Source organism: Leptonychotes weddellii, chromosome 4 (genome assembly GCF_054177405.1).
Source record: "Leptonychotes weddellii isolate Sample4059 chromosome 4, ASM5417740v2, whole genome shotgun sequence".
Taxonomy (NCBI): Eukaryota; Metazoa; Chordata; class Mammalia; order Carnivora; family Phocidae; genus Leptonychotes; species Leptonychotes weddellii.
The window spans coordinates 38,089,368-38,109,307 of NC_138372.1; the positions used below are offsets into that span (position 1 = coordinate 38,089,368).

Here is a 19,940-nt window from a genome sequence, read left to right on the forward strand (position 1 = left end):
TAGCATGGACTTATTTCGTCCAACTCAGTTGTTCCAAGCTTTGGCTGAGACAGTTCAGGTTTTCCTCTTCTTAAATTTGACATTGTTAAAAGCAAGATACAGAATACTCTGCTCCCAAAGTGTTGGCAAAATGAGAGCATACATACATAGTATCTAGTTTTACTGCAAGTATTTTTTTAAATTTTTATTTTATTTTATGTTAATCACCATACATTACATCATTAGTTTTTGATGTAGTGTTCCATGATTCATTGTTTGCGTATAGCACTCAGTGCGCCATTCAATACGTGCCCTCTTTGATACCCATCACCAGGCTAAGATTTTATTTATTTATTTGACAGAGACACAGTGAGAGAGGGAACACAGGCAGGGGGAGCAGGAGAGGGAGAAGCAGGCTTCCCAGTTAGCAGGGAGCCCGATGCAGGACTTGATCCCAGGGCTCTGACATCATGACCTGAGCCGAAGACAGACACTTAATGACTGAGCCACCCCGGTGCCCCTACTGCAAGTATTAAGAACCTACCAATTTGGCTAGTTTTCCAGTAGTTGGTATTTTGTGAAATATATCACTTATAGTTACTGGATTAGTAGTGAGTCACAATCCAGTTTTACATATACTCTTATTATTACTCTTGGTGCATGGTAGTTGTGGTATACAAATTGTATCACCCTGTTAGTCTGCTACCTAGAATGATCCAAAAGATAAGACCCTCCTTCTAATGAATTTGTCTCTCATTTATTATCTACTTGTAGATTATGGAATATCTGAGTTAGTGTCTGATCTTTGAAATTTTTGGTATGCAATTAAGGTTGAAACTGTGATTTTGACATTGTTTCAATTTATATCAAACTGTTGGGATATATTTGTTAAGACTCTTGTTACAAGTTAAAGCTTGCTTAAGAAAAAAAGGAGAGTTATATAAGGATACCAGGATATTTCACAGAATCCAAAGGTAGGTATTGCAGCTGTATGTCTCCGGAATAGTGTTGAAGGGTATGTAATTAATCCAGCTTAGATCAGGAGTGCACACCTGGTTAATAAACTGGTTAGGCTGATAAGTGTTCCTGGAACATGGCATTTAATCTTGCAATAAAAATTTACATGTGGGCCTGGGGTGAGAGGTGGGCAATTCTGGAATTCTCTTGGCAAATATAATCTAAAAGATATGTACTATCTAGAAATTCAAGGTATGAACTGGGGCTAATATAGAGTTAATTAATGGTTCCAGTCATGGAACAAAAATCTATGTGCTACTGTAGGGATGTTGTATATGTGAATAGTTTCCAGCCCTTTATCATATCTACACAAATTCATCTCTATGGTCTTTAGTTTTACTACTGCAGAGATGAAAATTATACATGTTCCTTGTTTTAGTGCTAATCTCAAATCGGTTGCTGTTTTAGAGTTTCAGTATATTTGATACATCCCATGTGTTATCACATTTCCAAATATTTGTTAAACTGCACTTTTTTGTTTAGTGTGTACTGTATGAAAACAACTACCTGATTCTAAAAGCTCTTGACTGAGAATTCACTGTTTGTGAACGATGCCAGATTGATATCCTGGAAATTGAAGCCTTGTGTGATGTTGGGTAGCAACAATGTCAGCTTCCAGATCCTGCTCTCTTAATGTACTTTGGTCTGATCTGCAGGAATAAAGCTCTTCCCAAAGATTATTGAATTTATTTTTTCTGCCACTGTGAGGGAGAGTGTTGATATTCAAAGGTTTTTTTTTTTTAATTCTTTTTTTTTTTAAAGATTTTATTTATTTGACAGAGCGCAAGCAGTGGGGAGAGGGAGAAGCAGGCTCCCCACTGAGGGGGGAACCCGATGTGGGGCTCGATCCCAGGACCCTGGGATCATGACATGAGCCAAAGGCAGACGCTTAACTGAGCCCCCCAGGCGCCCCTCAAGGGGTTTTTTTAAGGATCAAATATACTTAACCTTTTCAGAAAGTTTAACTGTCAGGTTACTTTTTTGTTCTTGTATTTCTTTTCATTGTTCAGGTGAGCTAATCACTTAAGATCAGTGGCCCCAATGGATTATTAATTGTATAAACAAACACTGATTGGTGTTATGGTACAAATCATACTCTTCCTTTCTCTTGTAATTCTTGCACACAACTTTTTTTTTTAAAGATTTTTATTTATTTTTTGACAGAGAGAGAGAGACAGCGAGAGAGGGAACACAAGCAGGGGGAGTGGGAGAGGGAGAAGCAGGCTTCCCTGCCGAGCAAGGAACCCGATGTGGGGCTCGATTCCAGGACCCTGGGATCATGACCTGAGCCGAAGGCAGACGCTAAACGGCTGAGTCACCCAGGCACCCCCACAGATAGCTTTTTGATGATAAATAATAGCTACCATTTATTGAGCTCATATATATTAGATGGCAGATCGGATAAAGAGGTACTTTATATAAACTCATTCTTTTTCATCATTAAAACTATCCTGCAAAGCGTAGTTTTCATATAAAGACACTGAGACTTGGAAAGGTTAAGTAACTTGCTTAAAGCAGCCCTAGCTGTTAAGTGCTAGAGCATGAATTCAAACCTGGATTTGCCAGAGCCCTGCACCAGTGCTCTTTTACCAAATTCCACTGACTACTCATAAAAAAGTTTCGTCTGGATTAAACATCATAGAAGAAAGTCTATTATGTATTGGTAATGGCTGATTTAAAATTCCAGTCCCATGGACAATTAAGGAGGGCATGTGATGTAATGAACATTGGGTGTTATCTAAGACTGATGAATCACTGAACTCTACCTCTGAAACTAATAATACACTATATGTTAATTAACTGAATTTAGATTGAAAAAATAGTAAAAAAAAAAAAAAAGATTCCTTATAAGGCTATAAGGCAAAAAAAAAAAAAAAAATTTAAAAAATTCCAGTCCCAGTTTTGCTAGATACTCCATTGTCATATTCATAGATACTCTTGAATCACACTTTTTCTTTTAAAAAGGTAAGTTGTGGGGCACCTGGGTGGCTCATTTGTTAGCATCTGCCTTCGGCTCAGGTCATGATCCCAGGGTCCTGGGATCGAGCCCCGCATTGGTTTCTCTGCTCAGCCAGGAGCCTGCTTCTCCCTCTCCTGCTCGCCCTGCTTGTGTTCCCTCTCTAGCTGTCTCTGTCTCTCTCTGTGTCAAATAAATAAATAAAATCTTTAAAAAAAAAAAAGATAAGTTGTGGGCTGCCTAGGTGGCTCAGTTGTTTGGGCGTCTGCCTTCTTCTCAGGTCATGATCCCAGGGTCCTGGGATCGAGTCCCACATCGGGCTCCCTGCTCAGTGGGGGGCCTGCTTCTCCCTCTGCCTGCCATTCCCCCTGCTTGTGCTCTCTCTCTCTCTCAAATAAATGGATGAAACGTTTAAAAAAAAAAGATAAGTTGCTAAACTAATAGGAGCTGTCTGAAGAATTATGATCATGGATAGAAAGCCTTGATAAAACATAGTTTAAGTTTGAACTGTTCTTCAGTATGCAAATTCATAATTTTATTGGCATTAACAGACTTCAAAATAGTAGGTACATACAAGCCTTAGCAGTCTAAGCACAACTCTGGGATCCTTTGTATGGAAAAATTTCCTAGGTGGAAGTGCTTTGAAAGTTAGCTTTGAAAGTGAGTCCTTTAGTTATTTTACTGTGTATCACAAACGGTTAGTGAGCACTTACTCTGTGCCAAATACTGTGCTCTCTATCATGAATACAGTGGTAAGTAAGACAGAAGCAGTCCCTATCCTGAAAAACCTCAATAGCCTGGAAGAGAGAGATAAACAGTTTTTTAAAATTCATAATTCAGTTGATAAGTGCTATGATAAAGGAAGTAAAAGCTATACAAGAAAGAAGGGACACCTATTTGAGACCTAGATCAGAAGGGTTTCATAGAAGATGTGATATGTAGGCTAGGATGAGGAGAAGTAAAAATTAGTAAAGTAACAGTGGAAGGGCACAGTATTCCAGGCCTAAATAATGTATGGAGGCCTGTTTTGATAACAGTTTTATTGAGATATTATTGACATACCACAAAATTCATTCTTTTAAAGTATACATTCAGTGGTTTTCATATTCACAGAGTTGTGCAACCATTACCATTATCTAATTCCAGAACTTTTTTTTTTAAGAGAGGGAGGGGGGAGGGGGTAGAAGGAGAGGGAGAGAGAAAATCTTAAGCAGGCTCCACGCCCAGCCTGGAGATCAAACACTCGGGGCTCGATCTCACAACCCTGAGATCATGACCTGAGCCGAAATCAAGAGTTGGATGCTTAACCAACTGAGCCACTCAGGCACCCCCAGAACATTTTTACCACACTGAAAAGAAGCCCTGTACCCATTAGTGGTCACTCCCTATTCTTTCCTCTTCCTATTTTCTGGCAACCACTTATCTACTTTCTGTCTTTAAGGATTTGCCTATTCTGGACATTTCATATAAATAGAACCATACAGTATGTGGTCTTTTGTGACTGTCTTCTTTCACTTAGCATAATATTTTCTTTTCTTTTTTAAAGATTTTTTTTATTTATTTGACAAGGTTAGAGAGAGAGCACAAGCAGGGGGAATGGGAGGGGAAGAAGCAGACTCCCTGCTGAGCAGGGAACCTGAAGCGGGGCTTGATCCCAGGACACTGGAATTACGACCTGAGCTGAAGGCAGATGCCCAACTGACTGAGCAGCCAGGCGCCCCTAGAATAATATTTTCAAGGTTCATCCAGATAATAGCATGTATTAGTATGAGTGCCTGTTTTGAGGAATAGAGATGGGCAAGATTAAATAAAAGTTCTATTGATTAGGATGACCAGTGCATAGAATAAGAATCTGAGAATAGAGAGAAGGTGTCATACTAGAGAAGTAAGCAGAAACCAAATCAAACAGAACTATGTTTTAGAGGCATGGACTTTATTCTAAGGGCAGTAGGTACCCCTGAATGGTGTTAAGTACAAAAATATTATAATGAGATTTGTGTTTTGCATCTGCATAGAGAATAGGCTAGATGGACACACAATGGGGCAAGGAGAATAGTTAGGAATCTTACAAAAATCTGGGCAACAGAAAAATGTGAGATATGGCAGTGGAAATGGAGAGAAGTGGATGGATTTGAGAGATTTAAAAGGCAATATTGATAAGACTTGTTAGACTGAATGTAGAGGTAGAAGGGAGAGAAGGGATAGTATCTAGAATGGTATTCAAGGCTTTGAGTTGGTCAGCAGAGTGGATAATGGTACATAGACTCATTAAGGAATTGGTTAACTAGGTGGGTTTCAGGGTGCTGATCTATAAGGAGTTATAAAATGCCACTGGGAAGTTGATGAGATGAAAAATGCATTTACCAGAACTCTTAGTAGAATAATGTATGTTGTTTAGAGGAAAACTTTGATAAGATTCCATAGAAGAAGGTAAGATCCCCTCCCTCACCAGCTTCTTGCTTGAATAATGAGATAGTTCCTAAACTGTACTCTAAGAAGCTCAAAGGCTGGTTTTATTGAGTGGGATATGCAAATTTGAAGTCAGAGCTAAATAGTTCAGTAGAGGAGGGGTGGCTATCAATGCATCTTCTTTTTTGCCTGTCCCTTTTATGATTCTTACCCTTTCCTTTAGAATATTTATATAAGATTGGATTAAAGAGTATCAAATTGGGGTGCCTGGGTGGCTTATTTGGTTAAGCGTCCAGCTCTTGATTTTGGCTCAGGTCATGATCTCGGTCATGAGATTGAGCCCCATGTTGGGCTCTGCTTAAGATTCTCTCTCTTCTTCTCCCTCTGCCCCTTCTTCCCTTAAAAAAAAAAAAAGAGTATCAAATTACTAACCTGTTGCATGTATCTATTCCTATGTAATAAATTACACCAAACCATAGTGGCTTAAAACTTTAATTATTATCTCTTCTGGTTAGGAATTGGCTGGGCTCAGCTAGATGGTTCTCACTTAGGGTTTTCATGAAGCTGTAGCCAGACAGTGACTGGGTGTTGCTTGAGGCTTGCTCATCTTGAGGCTTGCTCATTCAAATATGTAAAGGTTCATGGGCAAAATCACCTACATATGGCCTTTCCATGTGGTCTCTCTAGCATAATTGGATTTCAAGAGTGAGTATCCCAAAAAACTGTTACCTTTTACCTAGCTTTAAAAGTTATGTAGTATTCTTTCTGTTTTGCTCTATTTGTTGAGGTAATCATGAAGTTCTGCCCATGTTTAGAGGAAGGGGACATAAATTTCACCACTCTTGTAAGAAGATCATGTGGAATGGCAGGTACTGGAGCAGATATCTTTGCAAATATAATTTGCCACACCTAAATTAAGAGTCTTGTCTGCACTAGGATAAGAAACAAAGAAAATGACTTTGGAAGATTGAATGCAATTTTGTACATACTGAGTTTAACTCCCTGTTAGACTTACTGGTGAAAATGTTAAGAAGTTTGGTTACTAAGCAGATACTGACTTTGTTCTGTGGTAAAAAGTATTAATCAGAGCCAAGATAGGAAACAATATTTAACTGAGAATGTTTTCTAGTTTATCCTTCTTGTTTTCTTATTCTTTTTTTTTTTTTAATCCGAGGCCAGGATTGTGGAAATTACAGATTGTTCCCTATTTAACAATGGTTTGACTTTATGATTTTTTAGACTTTAGGATCATGCAAAAGCTGTACACATTCAGTAGAAACCATACATCAAATTGTGAATTTTGATTTCTTCCTAGGCTAGTGATGTGTGCTGTGATACTGTCTTGTGATTCTGGACAGCGGCAGTGAGCCATGGCTCCCAGGCAGCCATGTAATTGCAAGGGTAAAGAGCTAATACACTTAAAACCATTCTGTACCCATACACCCATTCTGTTTTTTACTTTCAGTATGATATGCACTGAATTACATGAGATATGCAACACTTTATTATAAAATAAGCTGTTAGATGATTTTGCCCAGCTGTAGGCTAATGTAAGTGTTCTGAGCACGTTTAAGGTAAGCTAGGCTAAGCTATGATATTTGGTAGGTTAGGTGTATTAAATGTGTTTTAGACTTAATGATATTCTCAACCTGCGTTTGGTTTATTGGGACATAATTCCATCATAAGTTGAGAAAGATCTGTATTACCTTCATAAATCTCTTCTGTTATAAACATGTCCACATCAGAGATTCTTATAAATCGCTTGCATTTTATATTTTAAACATCATCTTTATTCCTGTCATTTTCCTTATAGGTTTATTTAAAAAAAAATCTTAGTTTTTAAATTTTAGATGATTCTTCTTTCTCTTTCCCCATAAATAATTAAAATTTTAATCTTCTGTTATATATCCCAGGGAGATAATCTTTTAAAATCCTTGTCTTTCCTGTTTCCTTCCTTTTTCAGTTTTCATATTCGAAAGTAAAAATTTAAGTAGCTTGGGATTTTTTTTTTTTTTAATTTTATTTATTTTAGAGCGAGAGCCAGGGAGAGGAGCAGAGGGGAAGGAACAAAGGGAGATGGAGAGGGAAAGGGAAAGAATTTTATGCTGAGCCTGGAGCCTGATGTGGGGCTCCGTCTTAGGACCCTGAAATCACGACCTAAGCCAAAACCAAGAGTTGGATGCTTAACTGACTGAGCCACCCAGGCACCCCTAGTTTGGGTTTTTATTAATTGAGATTCATGTATCCTCAGTTCTCTTTCCTGTTATTAACAAATAATAAACATTCATTCCAAGAAAAATTAGGACTATAGAAGATTGAAAAAAATGTAAATCACCCAAACACTACCAAGAGATTCTTTATTATATTTTGGTGTATGTTTCTTAAGACTTTTAAGTTTTGAGGCACCTGGCTGGCTCAGTCAGTGCAGTATGCAACTCTTGATCTTGGGGTTGTAGGTTTGAGCCCTATATTGGGTGTGGAGATTACTTAAAATATTTTTTTTTAAAAAGAACTTTTAAGTTTTCCCCAAATATGGAATCTTACCATTTGTACCATTTTATAAATGGCTCCTTTCAATTGACATTTAGATTTTTCCCTATATTTTACTATTTTAACATCAATCTAACAGTTATTCCATATTTTTTATATTTATCCAATTATTTCCTTAAGGTAAATCTCTAGAATGTAATACATCAAAGTGCCTGTATTAATAATGATAAAATTTCCCAATTATTGTGCTTGATTGGCTCAGTCAGTGGAGCATAGGATTCTTGATCTCCAGGTCATGAGTTCAGGCCCCATGATGGCTGTGAAGCCTACTTAAAAAAAAACAAAACAAAAAAACCCCAACCAATTATTTAAATCCTTGTCACTTTTTTTTTTTTCTCTTCCACTAGAGAAATCTCTGTTTTTGTTTCTCACATGTTTTGCTTACTGTCCCTTTCTCCTACAACACACACATTCACAAATATTTATCAGGGTGGAAGAAAGCTTCATCATGAAGTTGATTACTTAAATATGGACTTCATTAACCTCATTTGATTTATCTTTTTGTGAAACATTTCTTGAACACTCTGTACTATGCCCTGGGTTACAGAGAATGAAGACATACTCATTGTTCTCAATGAACTGACAGTTCAGTGGGGAGGTATACAGGCATACTGATAATGTAAATTAATTTGGTAAGTGCTGCCATTTGTAGAGAGAAGACATGACATGAGTATAGGATGACTCTTCTAGAACAGCCTGTAGAGAATCAGGGAAGGTTTCCCAGGTTGAGTTGAGAGTGAGTTTGAGTTGAAACTTGGGTAATGAAAATTAGCTAGGCAAAGAAGAGTGGCAAAAGTGTCTCAATATAGGCACAGAACATGCAATGATAGAAAAGCATGATAAAGCATCTCACAAGAAATATGGGTATTTTGTATGAATGGAGCTTAGGAAAGTAGTGGGAGAACAGTTTGGAAAAGAGGCAGAGACCAAGTTCTGAAAGAATCTCTATTGCCATACTAAAAACTATACTTCATTCTTGGGGGAAGAGATTAAGGGGATATATTCATTAGCTAGAAAAGCACAGTCAATCTGGGTAGTATTTGTGGTAACAAATGAAGACCCATCGCTGACATCCAGAGGTGTGTCCGTTAAGTAGGTGAGATAGGAGGGGGATAAGGTAAGAACTGATGAGGGCTTAAAATAAGGCAGTTGTAGAAATAGAAGGAGGGAGATGCATTTAGGAGCTATTTATTTGTCCCACTTGTCATGGGAGATGTGTTATATGCTATACTTAATTAAATCATCCTGGATATTTTGAATACCTACTATATGTGATAAACACTGTTGGGGTCTTGGGATAAAAGGATGAACAAAGGGTTTCCTGCCTTGAGTGGCGTATCGTTTAGTGGAGTGCAACAGATTGTAAAGGGAGAAATTACCATGTAATGTGAAATGTGTTGTAGATATAAATGTATTATGAGAGCTTAGAGAACTAAGTGATTATTAATTTCACATTAGGAGGTGACATTGAGCAGAATCTTGAAGGCCTTCTGTGAAAATTTTTTTCCTTGTATCTTGAACTATATTTAAAACATTTTAGGGGTGCCTGGGTGGCTCAGTTGTTAAGTGTCTGCCTTCAGCTCAGGTCATGATCCCTGGGTCCTGGGATCGAGCCCCGCATCGGGCTCCCTCTCCCACTCGCCCTGCTTGTGTTCCCTCTCTCGCTGTCTCTCTCTCTCTCTCTGTCAAATAAGTAAATAAAATCTCGGGAAAAAAAAACACAACGTTTTATACTGTATTTTATGTCGTATATCTATCTTGTTACTAAATTTCTTTTGTTCCTTCCAAAAAGCAATTCCATAATGCCAAAAGGCGATGATAAGGCTCTACCGTAAAGTGCTCATTCGGGGCAAAAAGTACGAGATTACTGTCTCTTATCTGGAAAGCATGTTTTTATGTTGAGGTGAGGGAGGCACTACTTGTTGCTTGTCTATTTATCTGTCTTCCCCTTTGTTTTTCTAAACTATTTCTCAATTTATTTGTTAGGGCATTGGCAACTTTTAAGTCTACTTTTAAGAAAGAATACCATATTGGGACGCCTGGGTGGCTCAGTCTGCCTTAAGCTCATGTCATGATCCCAGGGTCCTGGGATCGAGTCCCGCATTGGGCTCCTTCCTCAGCAGGGAGCCTGCTTCTCCCTCTGCCTGCTGTTCTGTCTGCTTGTGCCCCCCGCCCCGAACAAATAAATAAATAAAATATTTTTAAAAAATAAGAAAGAATACCATATTATATTCCATTATGTGTTAGTTCTCAAAGATAAGAATGGAGACTTGTGGCTAAATAGGATGGATTGATCCCCCTCCCCCACACACTTATTTTCTTTCTTCCCTAAAACTCCACTGAACGACAGGAAGAAACAACAGAAAAGGAAACAACATTGGATGGGAGGTTTCAATGAATGGAAAAAGTAAAATATAAGTTTTAGAACTAAAGAAGTAATAAATTGTGGAGAGAGATGTGATGAGAAGCAAGTCTACACCCCCACAGAACCTTAGAGAAACTTGTGGAGGCTCTAGGAATCTCTAAAGGCTTAGGTGAGATGTAGTGCTGAAAAAGAAATTGGTTGGAAGTCTGTACAAGGAGTGGTTAGATATGCTGGTATTCTACCCTAGTTTATGTAGCCAAGTAATGTTATTCTTTGTCCTGCAGGAAACTTAAAGGTTTATTTTTTGGAAGAATTGAATTATGAAAGCTTTGAGTTAAGGGATTCCAGGTATATCAAAAGTTAGGAATGAGGTAGTGTTGAAAGTAGATTGACTAAGGGAAATGTAGTGTGAAGTCACAAATGTAAAGTTGAGAGCAGTCTCCTCCTTGTATGATTTTCCTCTAGACACATTTAAGCTTCTTGGGGGAACGTATGGAGTTAGGTAGGCAGTTGGATTTAATCAGACTCAAGGCTTTGCCAGCTGAGGCTAAAGGTCAGAGGGATAAAATTCCAGAAGAAAAACCTGTGATGTTTGAGACAGTTACATAATATTATTGGACTTGCCTCATACATCAAAATAGATACAGACATACAGGATTTGACTTTGAATCTGTAGAATTAATTTTATTTATTAAAAAAAATCTTCAGTTAAATAGTTTAATTAGAGGTGAGGACCTTACTTTTGCCTTATTCATTTTGACCTTGGTACTTCTACCTCATATAGCCATTTCCTATTTCTGATATGATTAATTCCTTATTTGGTAGATGTAAGCCTGTTTCTTGGTATCAACAGCACCTCTCATTTAGAAAATGTAACAAATACATATTTTTTTCAAGTTCTCAAGATAGGAAAATCTTTCACCAGTGATTTTCATTCCATATATTTTTTTTTAAAGATTTTATTTATTTATTCATGACAGACAGAGAGAGAGAGAGAGAGAGAGAGGCAGAGGGAGAAGCAGGCTCCCAAGGAGTAGGGAGCCCGATGCGGGACTCGATCCCAGGACCCTGAGATCATGACCTGAGCCGAAGGCAGACGCTTAACCATCCGAGCCACCCAGGCGCCCCATTCCATATTTTTTTTTTAAAGATTTTATTTATTTATTTGACAGAGAGAGAGACAGAGCGAGAGGGAACACAAGCAGGGGGAGTGTGAGAGGGAGAAGCAGGCTTCCCGCTGAGCAGGGAGCCCGATGCGGAGCCCGATTCGGGGCTCGATCCCAGGACCCTGGGATCATGACCTGAGCCACCCAGGTGCCCCCCTTCCATATTTTTTATTGGTCTCTGGAAACTTGAATTTTAGCTTTTTCCTTATTCTCTTATTTTTTAGTAAGTACATCATTTTCACATCAGATAGTGAATTATATTTGCAATAATGCCAGGAAAATTTATTTTAGTGCCTATTATCTTTAAAATTAAGTGATGTTCATTAGATCATATCTAAGATACTTTCCTGTTCTGAAAATGCTGTGATTATATGTTAGGTATTTTATATGGATAATGTGAGATTTTTTTTTTTAAGATTTGTTTATTTATTTGAGAGAGAATGAGAGAGGGAGCGCACATGAGAGGGGGGAGGGTCAGAGGGAGAAACAGACTCCCCGCTGAGCAGGGAGCCTGATGTGGGACTCGATCCCGGGACTCCAGGATCATGACCTGAGCCGAAGGCAGTTGCCCAACCAACCGAGCCACGCAGGCACCAAGATAATGTGACATTCTTATTTTATTCTGATTACAATTACTAATCTTGTTCAAGGCTAAATTAGGCTCTTAAAGAGTTTCAGGTTATCTCTGAGCGGCTTCAGAGGTATTTAAATTGGACTACTGTAACTTCATGGATATTGTCATATATTCAGAAGAAGGAAATAACATTTGAGGAAGCTTTGGCAGCTTTGTTTTTTGCATACCCCTGACAGTAAAGGTTAATATTGGGCTAATAGATCCATTGCTTCTAAACAGTGGAAGAGGACTGGAATCATAAAAGATTCCATTTGGAGGAAAAAAGGTTGTTTGGCAATAAAAATCTCAACGGGAAGCCTCTGAATCTCAGTTTAAGGATTCCGTATGGGGGGGTGGACAGGAAAAAAAAAAATCCCACATTCTAGTGAAGTAGCAGTTTTACTAGCTTTGGATTCTTGGAGGGCCTATTGTAATACAAAATAAGTGGTATTTTTGTGAATTAACATAGTTAAAACCATTGGGAAGAAAGTGCCTGCCTTTGGTGTTTCACTTCGTATTTTCCATTGAAAATAAGAAATGTTAGGGGCGTTTGGGTGGCTCAGATGGTTAAGCATCTGCCTTCAGCTCTGGTCATGATCCCAGGGTCCTAGGATCGAGCCCCATGTCAGGCTTCCTGCTCAGCGGGAAGTCTGCTTCTCCCTCTCCCTCTACTGCTCCCCCTGCTTGTACTCTGTCACTCCTTCTGTTGAATAAATAAATAAAATCTTTAAAAAAAAAAAAGAAAATAAGAAATGTTAAAAAAATTCTTAACTGTTATTGAAATGTTTAACTTTTGGCCTTCTTACACAATAAAATGTGTCTGCTACATTTCATGCTGGCCAGGTCTTTGATTCTGAAGATGTAATTTATTATTTAAGCCCATAGCTTTCATTTGTTTGACTATGATAGGTTTATATGAAGAAAATTAGGACTTACTGCTTTAGCAAATGTAATGAGCAATGTGTTTTTTTTTTTCTTTAGGATCAAACAGAGCATACTGAATCAGCAGGACTGGCTGGTGGTGCGGCAAGCATCATGAGTAAGCACAGGGAGGTCTGTTCCTTATCACGTGTGTAAAGGGAAAAAGGTAAGAAAACCAGTGTTCTGTTTCTATTAGAGATTGAATTTAAGAAAACAACTAAGTCTATAGAAAATAATGCTCATGTATGTATGCTGCTGGCTTCATTTTTAACATTGTCTCTTGTTAAATCAGGAGTGTGGTTTTAAAAAAAGACTTAAATCCAGAGCAAAGGGTATTTTTAAATAACTGTTGAATTATGTCAAAAATTCTAATTTCTCCTGCCAGTGCTTGGCTTTTTCCTTTTGGAGTCAACTTCCACTTTGAGGATAGAAAGGTAATTTCAGCATGAAAAAGAACATGGATTTGAGCAATATTGTTAAGAGAAAAAAAATCCAATTAATCTTATTTCTATTTCTTAGTCATCATGTAAGAGTTAAACAATTAAAGCTAATTTGGGGGCAGGGAATCAGAAATATAGATTTAATTAAATTATTTTACTTTGTATTTTTAGACTAATTGTGAAGAGCAATAATTTCCAGCAGAAAATTGGAAGTATTTTACTAATTCTTGTAGAGCAGGAATCATTGATTTTTTTTTCCTGACTAGAAATCATGTGATTTCTTTCAGGGCTTACAATTACTGAAGGGGTAGAAAATGGTGGTGAGGGTGGAGGGTATGTGGGTGAGATTAGTTTCAGAAACTGATTATGCCATTCACTAATGGCATGTTGCATACTCTGGTTGAGTTCTTTGATTTTTCATGTAAGCTTTGAGGATAGAGGGATGAGCCTGACAGTGTGTGATAGGAGACTGAGCTCTTTCTCTCTTCAGTTGAGAGTGGAGCGGAGTGGCACTCAGTAGTGCCTTCCCCATCAAAACGTTTGGGCCTGCAGCTGGAAGAGTATTTCTTGTACCCTAGCTACCTCATGTGAGGGTGTGTGAAGGGAGTGCCCTTTTCTGCCTTTACTGGGCAAAATCTTATTCTTCAGGCATTAATTACCTCTTTAGGAAGTTTTCAACCCACTGCAAAAACTATCAACAATAATAAATAGTAAATAATAAGGGGTAATCAGTTATTAGAATATTTGTCATAGTAGCTCAGAAATACACCCACGCCTCAGTCTGATTTAGCTTCACCTCTTCCTTGGCTTCGTAGCACTCAGTGCATATATCAGTTGACACAGTGTTTTATATTTTAAGTTTACTCATCCATCTCCCCTATGAGACATTAGGCACTGTTAGGTCAGGGACATTGTCTTATTTGTCATTGTAATCTAATGACTAGGACAGTGCCTGGAACATAGTAGATGCTCAGTAATGTTTGGTACATGGATATACACATGTTCATTGTAATTAGTAGATAGCATAAAGGGGAAGTACCAGTGAAGAAAACATAAAAGGAGCAATCAGATCAGTGCTTTAAAAGTGGGACCCCTTAAGACTGAGATTCAAGAGAGTGTCCAAAAGGACTCTGGTCAATAGAATAAAAAAGAAGAGGTCTAGAAGCCCAACAACAAATGAAGAGGTCCTCAGGAAGGAGCTGTACTAAATTAAGTAATTATATGTCTTTTTTGAGCTATACAGGTATAATATTTAATGACTTCTATTTTGAATAAGAGTTGGATGCTTTTATAAGAAGACAAGTAAAGAATCCTGACATAAGGGGACCTGGCTGGCTCAGTTGGTGGAGCATATGACTCCTGATCTCAGGATCATGAGTTCAAGCCCCACATTAGGTGTGGAGCCTACTTAAAATTAATTAATTAATTTAAAAATGAATCCTGACATAGGATTTAAATCCTCTGGGAGACCCAGCTTATGCAGTGAGAAGACTGCCCCTCTCCCAAGTCCTCAGGAGACCACAGGTTATTCTTTGGAAGATGAAACTGAAGATGCTCAAGACTTGGGGACACTAAACATAACAAATCAGGGATGAGGCACCATAGGAAAGCCGAAGGATTAAGGGAAATCCTTTATATTGAAAAGTGAGACCCTTCCCCTCACTCCTTCCTCTACTTTTCTTTCAGAAGGTAATTGTCTGGTATTATATCTTTTTCCTCCCTTGTAGAAGATTATATGAGTCCTCTCCGGAGTCTAAAGAAAAGACTTATCTATACTGGCATTGAGAGGTCTCCCCATGAGATAGCTGTGTTCCTATCTGATCAACATGCAGTGGAAGCCTCCTGGTTGAGAAGCCAAGTATGCGGATCTTGCAGTTGGCTTTTAGTAGTTCCATTTATTCAATAAATAGGCATTTGGGGAAAGCATCCAATGAGAAAGACAGCAAAAGTACAAAAGATGAACTTGAAGGAAATAATACTGGAAATAGAAGAAAGTTTGAGGAAAAAAACCCAAAAAACAATAGGTAATTAGTAATTGCATCAGACAGGTAAGAGAAGAAATTATATTCATGAAATAAGATGCCGTAAAAATCATTAGAAAAAGAAAGTGCTCTGGAAATTTAAAATATGATAGACACTTTTGGTGCATTTAAAAAAATTTAAACTATCTCAAGCTTATAGAAAAGTCACAAGTACAAAGAACTTTTTTTCTCTGAACCATTTGAGAATAAGTTGCTAGCTGCTGCATGCCCCATCCCCTTTGAAACTGTGTTTCTGGCAAACAAGGACATTCTCCTACATAACCACAATACATTCATCAAAATCAGGAAATTAATTTTGATTCATTACTACCATCTAATTCTCAGATCTTATTCAAGTTTTGCCAGATGTACAAATAATGTCCTCTATATCAAGAGGATCTAGTTTAGAATCACGTGTTGCATTTAGTTGTCATGTTTCTGTAGTCTCCTTCCATTTGGAACAGTTCTGCAGTCTTTGACTCTTTTGACCTTGTCACTTTTGAAGATTGCAGACCAGTTATTTTGTAGAATGTTCCTTAGTTTTGGTTTGTCTGATGTTTCCTCCTGACTAGATTCAGGTTATGCATTTTTGCGGGAATATCACAGAAGTGGTGCTATTTTTGTTTTTAATTAATACATTTTATTTTTTTAGAGCAGTTTTAGGTTCATAGCAAAATGGAGCAGAAATTAAAGGTCGTTTCCATAACCCCCCGACTGCCCCCACCCCCTACCTCACTTCTCCCAATATTGACATTGCTCTGTCCTTTTCATTGCAGCCTATCAAAGAGCACAGATTTCCATTTGTCACATTACTGATGATGCTCACTTTGATACTTGTGTAAGGTGGTGTCTGCCAGGCTTTGCTGCTCAAGTTACTCTTTTTTTGCTTTGGTAATTAGTATTTTTGTGGAGAGGAGCTTTGAAGCTATGTAAATATCCCTTCCTCATCATACTTGGGACTCATTCATTCATATTGCAAAGACTCATGGTTCTCTTTTTTATTCAGTGGGCTATAATCCATTGCTATCTTTATTTATTTTGATTTTCTTATTTAGCCTGTGGGAACTCCTTCAGGCTGGTTTCTTTGTCCTTTTGACATGTGCCCATCATTCTTGGAGCATATACTTGCTTTCCAGTGCACAAGATACCCAAGATTGTTCTTTTTTTTAAAATTGAAATATAATTCACATACCATAAAATTCATTCTTTTAAAGTATGTAGAGTCCAATGGTTTTTATATATTTACAGAGCTGTGCAGTCATCACCACTGTGTAGTTCCATAACATTTTTATCATCCCAAAAAGAAATCTTATATCTATTAGTAGTCACTTCCTGTTTCCCTCCCAGTTCCCCCCAGCACCTGACAATCATGAATTAATTTTCTGTTTCTATGGATTTGCCTATTCTGGATAGTCCATACAAATGGAATCATATATAGCTTTTTGTGTCTGCTTCTTTACCTTAGTATATCCAAAATTTATTCATGTTGTAGTATACAGCAGTACGTCATCTATTTTTATTGCCCTATAATATCCCACTTTGTTGATACACCATCCCACACTTTATTCATCCATTTATCAGTTGATATATATTTGGGTTGTTTCCACCTTTTGGCTGTTGTGAATGATGTTGCTTTGAGCATTTGGGGATGAATTTTTGTGTGAATATGTTTTCATTTCTCTTGGGTATAAACCTAGGAGTGGAATAGCTATGCCATAAGGTAACACTGTTTAACTTTTTGAGGAACTGCCAAACTGTTTCCCAAAGTTGCAACATCATTTTACTTTCCTTCTAGTAATGTGTGAGAGCTCATATTTCCCTACATCCTCATCAAAGCTCTTGTATTTTTTCTACTCCAGCTGTGGAATTGGCCATTTCCCCGTGGAGCCCTGCTTCCTTTCAGTGGATAACAATACTTAGGAACAAATCTTGGTGTGAGGTATATGCTCTTTGCTACTTGAAGTAGAGATGGAGTTTTGCTGCTCCAAGATCCTGTGCACAGAGCTAGAAAATATACCTGTGTGTGTGTGTGCAGACACACACATTTACATCTATATCTATTGTGCGCAGACACACACACATTTACATCTGTATCTGTTGCTGTAAGTGTCCGTGTTCCTTGAAGTCTATGAGTTCATACTGATCTCGAATTCCAAACCAACACTGTGGGGTTCTTTCTGGTTTTCACCTTTTGTGCATTTAACTCTCTTCTCTAACATTGAGAAACCTTGCTCCTGTTGCCCTTCATTTAGTCACTTAATTTGATCCATCTCTACATGTAAACCGATCTCCTATCACCTTCTCCTTCCCCTGGCCCTTCTCATCCTGCTCAGGCTCTGACCTGCCACTCTGTACTGCACTCTTACATCTCCTCCTCACCCCTCCTGCATGTGGACTCTTCTTATCCCCAAGCCAGACCATCCCCTTCATGTGGATGCCCTCCTCACCTCTCTTGGGCTCTGACACCCCATGCTGCACTGTCCTTCTGCACAGACGGCTTCCTCACCCTGCTGGGTCTTTGACACCTTATGTTGGGCCACTGTAACACAAGGACATCTATTTTACCACACTTGGGCTCTGACTCCCCCTTACACAGATGCTCTCTTCATCCTGCTCCCATGTCTACTGAATTTTTCATAACTTTTTCCCTTTTATTATTTTTTTTTCAACTTTTTATTTTGTAGTAATTATAGACCCCCAGGAAGTTGTAAAAGTAGTATAAAGAGTTCCTGTGTACCCTTCATTTACCCAGTTTTTCTCATTGGTTACATCTTGCATTAACTATAGAAAACATAAAAACCAGGAAATTGACATTTTATTTATCCATTCATCAATTGATAGATATTTAGTTGTTAGCACCTTTTGGCTGTTATGAATAAAGCTGCTGTGAGCATATTCATGAATGTGTATCTCTCCCATTTGTCACATGTAGATTTGTGTAACCACCATTGCAGTTCAAGCTATAACACAATTCTATCACCGCAGAGATCTTCCTTGTATTTTTTCTTCATAGTCACGTGCACTCTCCTCTCCCTGCTTTCTCATATTTAATGACTTTTTAAAATTAAAAACATTATTATTACAAGTCACAGGAAGAGCTGACTAAGCATAGAGATAAACCATATTATAGTCAAGAATAGAAAGACTTAATATCATTCCCAATCATGAGTGAGGGGCAGGGTAGGAATTCTAATTTCTGAAAGTTGATTTTATTGGCATTCTGTTCCATCCTGTTCCATTACTGAGTCTTGGAGCCACTTGGGATAGTTTTTTTCCCAGCTCCTGGCTTTATTCAGAGAGCCCAGTATGGCCCCTTTCACTGCAGAAGCTTCTGTTAAGTTTGCAGCCAGTAATTCCCATCCTCCCTGCTAGCTTCTGAATCCTAGGTCTGTTGCTGTCTAGTTTTGTAACCCCTGTGGACTGACATCCTTGAGTTTTCACTCATTGCTGTGGCTTGCTTGCTTCTTGGTTTATGTATATTTCCCTTTCTTGCTTTTGAATTTGTATAAACTATTCTAAAATAATCTATTTTTTCTAGAATTTCTATATTCAGAGTGAAAAGGAATGCTTCCTACCACCAGCTCAGTATTCTGTTTTTCTTTTGAAAAATTTTAAGCCTATAGAAAAATTGAAAAATAATACAATAAAGACCCATATATCCTTTACCTAGATTCATCAGTTTTTACCATTTTGCTTCTTTTTTGAACACCTCTCTTCCTCTCTCCCTCCTTCTCTTTTTCCTCCCCCCCCCACACTCATACACACGTTCATATACTTTTCTTTTTCTGAATCATTTGAAAGTTAAATACAGATAATACATGGGGCACCTGGGTGGCTCAGTCATTAAGCATCTGCCTTCGGCTCAGGTCATGATCCCAGGGTCCTGGAATCAAGCCCCGCATCTGGCTCCTGCTCAGTGGGAAGCCTGCTTCTCCCTCTCCCACTCCCCCTGCTTGTGTCTCTGTCAAATAAATAAAATCTTTCAAAAAAAAATACAGATAATACAATACTTCTTCCCTAAATAGTTGAGCAGACATTTCTGAAGAGTAAGGACATTCTCCTACAAAATCAAAATACCATTATCACATCTAAGAAAAAGATTATTAATATTGTTTCACCCAATCTGTAGTCCAGATTTCTTGGATTGTCCTCTAAATGTGATTTTTTGCTGTGTACATATATGTGTGTGTTTTCTTTTTTCGTTTTTTTTTTTTTTTTTTAAGATTTTATTTATTTATTTGACAGAGAGAGAGAGAGGGAACACAAGCAGGGGGAACAGCAGAGGGAGAGGGAGAAGCAGGCTTCCCGCAGAGCAAGGAGCCCAATGCGGGGCTCAATCCCAGGACCCCGGGATCATGACCTGAGCCGAAGGCAGACGCTTAACCGACTGAGCCACCCAGGCGCTCCTATGTGTGTGTTTTCTTGATCTAGGACCCCATCAGTGTTCGTGCATGGCATTTGGTTATTTAATCTCTTTAGTCTCTTTTAATTTGGAGTGATGG

General features: G+C 38.2%; 1 protein-coding gene across 2 annotated transcripts in view; it reads left to right on the forward strand.

Annotated features, from left to right (window-relative positions):
* Window positions 1–19,940, forward strand: part of ZFYVE9 (zinc finger FYVE-type containing 9) — a 173,014-nt gene that overhangs the window by 40,892 nt on the left and 112,182 nt on the right. For both annotated transcript variants that reach the window (XM_081816939.1, XM_081816940.1), the window contains exon 2: window positions 13,038–13,143. The gene's annotated coding sequence lies outside the window, so the exon portion shown is untranslated. The remainder of the gene's footprint in view (window positions 1–13,037; window positions 13,144–19,940) is intronic.